Source organism: Octodon degus, unplaced genomic scaffold (genome assembly GCF_000260255.1).
Source record: "Octodon degus isolate 3935 unplaced genomic scaffold, OctDeg1.0 scaffold00375, whole genome shotgun sequence".
NCBI lineage: Eukaryota > Metazoa > Chordata > Mammalia > Rodentia > Octodontidae > Octodon > Octodon degus.
Window position 1 is genome coordinate 380,294 of NW_004524951.1, and position 5,674 is coordinate 385,967.

A 5,674-nucleotide genomic window follows, 5' to 3' on the forward strand; every position below is an offset into this window, starting at 1 on the left:
TTTTTTGGTAGAGATTGAACTTTTCAAACTTTCTTTTTTACTAGGGATTGAACTCAGGACTTTGTACTTGCCAGGCAGGCGCTTATTCTACTGAACCATCTTCCCAGCCCCTTAGCATTACTTTCTATACTTTAGATTTACCTTTATCATTGTTAGACAATTCTGTCTCTGATTATCTGCTTTGGAATATACTTAGATTTATCAATGGGGCCAAATAAGCTAAAAGAGCTTAAAACTTAAACTAAAGTTTTAAGAAATGAAGATGAACATCTACAGTCATGTAAATATGCCCAGATGTATATGCAACACTATGCAGAACAAAGACTTTTGTACATATTAATTGACTTGAAAATTTGGGAAATTTTTTTTGGGGGGAAAAATTAATGAATTTCCAAAATAAATATGGCAGACACCTGGTGAGAGACTTTGAGACGGACAAACACTTTGGGACTTAATACTTAAAATACCCAGACTGTTACCAGCCAAGGATCTTTGGGGGATCCTCAGAGAATGATCCAGGAACTGAATACCCAAAGTCAGAATCATGTTGGGAGGGCCAGAGATCTTTTCATAAGTGTGATCATATGTGACTTGTGGCTTCTCATCCTAAAGCCAGAGAGGACAATGATCCTGCTTCACAGGTTTCCCATGAGAGCCAGGGCTCAGTTTTAAAGCCCCAGCCCAACCCCTACTTCAAAGCATCTCTGTGACTAAGATCACTAACCCACATGGGGTAGTGGAAAAACACCAGTGATGGAGAGGAAGGGCTGGCAGGAGACCACAGTGACCCACCAGGAGACAGACAGCAGTGCTAGAGCTGAACCAGAACTGCCAAGACCTCTAGCTCTGGACGATGCCTTTTCTGATCTGGATTTTTTCTTAGGACGTGGGTTTCAGTCTCAGTAGCCCTGTTATACTACAGAGGCCTAGAGGCCCTTCCCACATCCCATTCCTTGCTTACTCTCAATAAGCTTAGTGTCTTCTGGCCCCACAGGACCTAGGGAGTGTGGCACAATAAACAGGGATTGCATTCATCTGTCATTCACCTGGACTGACCAAGAAAGCCTTTATTTATACTAATAAAAAAACAAATAAACAAATGCATAAACCAAACTAAAATTGGCAAGACATAACAGATAGCATTCAAGCTAATAAACAATCAAATGAAATTTAAATCATATTTGAAACTCTTAAGTCTCCAATGTTTTTACAGTTCTGTAAGCCACTGGCTTTTGTAGAGTAAAAGAAGAAAAATAATGTAAAGTCATAGTTTTGTATGGAATCTATCAGAGTGTTAGATCCAAGAAAGTCGTGTGTGTGTGTGTGTGTGTGTGTGTGTGTGTGTGTGTGTGCAGGGTCTCACTATGCAGCTAACTTAGTATGATCCTTCTGATTTTTGCCTCCCTAGTATTGGGATTACAGGTGTGTGCCTCCACTTTCTGACTCTATCACTGGCTCATTGCACCTGGGGCCCAGGCTAGCATGGCATGCGGTGCCACAGATTGAACCCTGGCCCCTGCACTTACCTAAGCAAGGGCTTACTTTGTTTAGCTATCATACCAGCCCTTCCAAGGAAATCTTTATGAACCAAATTTCCAAAAGAAACAAAATAGGCTTCATGTCTGAAGCCAGAGAACACAGGTTGTTTCATGCCTGGGCTTGTCTAGCCATCTAAGGACAGACCTGCCTGGTGAGACCGAGGCATGGCTGAGTGTAGGAGAGATAGGCACTCTACTGCCTGAATTTTAGAAATGAAGAGGTTAATTAGAAAATGATTTGAAATTGTAGGGAATTAGTTTAGGTTAAATCATTTTGTAGAGAGAAAAAAGGGAGGGCATCTATTCCAGGTTTCAAGATATCATATCATGTTGGTTACCAAGACAGAGCAGCACCATGATGAGACATAATTGTGATTTAATTTTATTCTAATGTATAAAATGTTTTACCTTTTATGATAAGTTGATAAAGAATGAGTCAGCTAACTCTAGTTGGTTGGGTATACCTCTGTGATATAAATGAGACAATCATGGAAATTTTCAAAATATTATATGTACAGAATACATATATTTAATTAAACTAAACATATATACACATACATGTTTCATAATAGGCTTTTTAAAATTGTACATTTGCCAACAACAGTACACAGTGGCATGATTTAAAGTCATGAACATTTATAGACCCCCTGTTCTAGCCACATTTTAGAAGACATATAAGGGAAATTTCTGCTTCCATATTTCATAGTCCTAACTGTTTATCATTCAAGACAATTTCAATTATAGTACATACAGCAATATGATTACTGCTGGTATTACTTGAAAAACTATCACAAAGATATTTTTCAAAATTGATGTTTAATAATTTTCACTTTGTAATGATGTACATCCTATACATTTTGCATTATAATAACTGTTGCTTTAGAATTAAAAGCCTTGGAGTAGAAGGTAGGTAATTTTATACTCATTTTAATGTAAACAAATAACTGATGGATCTTAAATTATTGCCTGAATAAAGTCTCATTGCTAAAAATGTACCTTGAAAAAAGTGGCATGAGGAGTGTAAGTAAAATATTTGTTTTACAGTTAAAGAAATTTAAAAACTATTTATAAATAGAAACCTTTAATGGATCTGGCATGAGATAAAAATGTTAACTGCATTTTGTATGGAAAATTCATAGACAGAAAAAATTTGCCCTTTTTCTTGAGTAGAGTTAGGTATAAACCATGAGACTAACAAAATTCATCAACAAATAAAGATTAAATACAATTTAACGATGGCAAGTTTCTTGCAATAATCTTAACATGGAAATTTGGTAAGAAAATGTATCATAGTCTTAGACCTCAAAGGCAATCTTATCTGGCTTGGGGTTTTCCACAGCATGGGGCATGCATGCACATGGCACCTCTGTTTCTGTGGATTATGGATATTTGAATAAAGCAAGCATGCTTTTCTCATGTTTTTGATGTCAGAACATTATGATATTTTGCTACTGGTCATTAAGAGATATTAAAAACATGTTTATTCTGTAAATTTTCTGCTTATCTGGATTAGTCTAACTTTAAATGCAATAAACTGTAGCTCCAGTATTAAATATTCATTGCATAATACCTAGGGTATTCGGCTGAGAGGTTTTAAACATCACTGATAAAACATCTATCGCACATGAGTTACAAACTGCTGTTTCAATTCTACAATATCTATGGGGAAAGTTGAGCAAGATCTTTGGAAATACAAAGATCTTTGGAAAGTTGATCAAGATCTTTGTATCTTTGCAAAACATACACAAAAATTCATGAAACTTATATTTTAATAAGAGCAAGAGAAATGGACTGCATGCCTGCTAATAACTAGTGCTATTATGACAAAGCAAGAAGTGACTGAAATTATCTAGTGGGGACACTTGTTTATAAATGATTAGAGAAGTCCTCTCTGATGAAACGACGCTTGACTGGAGACATGAATGATAGCAAGAAGCAGGCTACCTTGACATTTTTCTCAAAATCATTCCAAGTAGAGATGATATTAAGAATAAATGCTATACATAGCACTGAAACTGAAAGAAATAGCTTGGCCATATCCTTTGCTCATTGGCAGCCAGACGGTTGGGACGGCTGCCTTCTCTGCCCTTACCATTGCTTCCCTTCATCTCTGTGAAGGTGGCCTGAGGACTTAGTCCTTTCACACACATGGTTCCTTTCCCCAGCTCTCTCCGCTATTTGGAGTGGGAGCAAGGTTGAGGCAACAACTACTGCGACTCTTCCCAAGTCAATGATGCTGCCTCTCTGTGGAGCTGAGTGGTATCTGCCCCTGAGAGGGCAAAGATGGGATGGATGAGAACTCACTGCTCTTCTTCCTAAAATCACATTAGCCAGGGTTGTGGTAATGTGCCAGCCCTTCTAAAAGTCTCCTTGAGAGTGTCAGGCAAGATTTCAGTACCAGTGTGTCTGTCAGTTGAACAGCTGCTTCTCTCAAAATTTCACAGAGCAGCTGCCATGAAAACTGCAGCTGTGTTAGACACCCTACAGCTGCTGCATAACACACCTGCTTTGACCACAGCAGACCCGAAAATTGGGTCAATCCTTGATGTTTCCCTTCCTGATGATTCCATAGTTTGAGATGGAAACCTGGACTAATCCCAGATGACATCATGTGTGTGGATTGCATGCGCACTGTTTTTTAGAAAAGCAGTGCCTGCTCACACTTAGGCAGTAAGGGAGTGCTTCCTACAGTGCACTGGCTTTTGGTCCAGGTCCAAATAAAACTTGATCTGTGGGCCACAGATATTCTTCTGACTTTTTTCCCCTAGGTACAGTTGGTAGGGATGGTACTCAAAACTCATTATTTCAGAAAGTGTGGGCAGAACAGGTTGCACTAAAAACAGCTGTAACCTGTAGGGCCTATTGCCTTGGAACAATTCCAGAAAATTCTGTAGAGACCACAACCAAGGAAGGTCAGTGGAGATTGATGCCAGAGACAAACAGCATCAATGAGCAATGGCAGGCATCACCTAGCATCACCCAGCTTTGACAGGCAGCAACTACTGTAGGATTCCAGAAAGGCAGTGAAAACAGCTGGAGTTGTTCCAGACTGCTGTCAACAGAGGCTAAGAGATGTGGCTACTGAACAGATGATGAGAGACACTGTAAGCTGCTGAGAACTGCAGCACTAGGGGCCAAGGGCCACTGGCAGTCGATCTCAGAGCTGTGACATGAGGGGTTGAGAGCCACTGGCCCTCAAAGCCCAGAGGCACTGACCATTCTATACTTTATTGATTTGTGATTTACATCACATTGAGCCAAGAATCCTCAAGTGATTGACAGCAGAATGAGAGCATATTTAGTATATTGTGGGAAAATTGCATTTTCATTACTTTTGTAGGTGTTTTAATCTCATTCTGAAGTAAGTGATTGAACAAAATCCCTTTTTGATTTATCTTTCTAAAGATAAATTGGAGATCCGGAGAAACAGTTCAGTAGCTCAGTGCTGCCTGCCTGGTAAGACAAGGTCATAAATTTGACTACCAGGACAAAAACAAAAAATAAGAAACAAAAAATAAAAAAAAAAATTGGGAATTCAAACTTATCATGAATATAATAATTATGCAAATTATTTATGGAAATTTACTCTAAAAACAGTCATATAATAATTTTAGCTTCATTTCTGTCCCTATTCTTTCTATTATTTTTATCATTTCACCCTCCTTTAATTCATCTTATGAGTTAAAAGTGAGCTTTTGAAACAAAATTGAATAAGTAAACACCATTAATTAAAATATCTAAAAGTTCATAAAATAGCATGTATTTTGACAAATTATCATAATAATAATGATATATATATATAATATATGTGTAAGTTTTTAAAAATGTATTTGGTACAGGGTCTCACTACACAGCTTGGACTTATAGTCATCCTCCTGTTTTCAGCCTCCCCAGCACTGAGACTACAGGTGCTTAGTCCACTGAGATATTTCGTTGGCCTCATGTACCTGTATTTTTAGGAGTCCCAATTTTCAAGTCAAAAAAGTGTGAAGTTTAGATTAACATGTTATTTTACAGCATATTTGTAATAAATAATGTACTTTCAAAACCCACTTATTGCATTATGTTGTTCCACTTCCAAGGGGAAGCTGTCTGTAATAATTACATTAAGACAAATGATCTTACCAAGAACTAAA

The 5,674-nt window shown here is 37.8% G+C and overlaps 1 pseudogene; it reads left to right on the plus strand.

The window, feature by feature from the left end:
- The window catches only part of LOC111814608, a 1,997-nt pseudogene extending 1,091 nt beyond the window's left edge, over window positions 1–906 (plus strand).
- The last annotated feature ends 4,768 nt before the right edge of the window (window positions 907–5,674 follow it).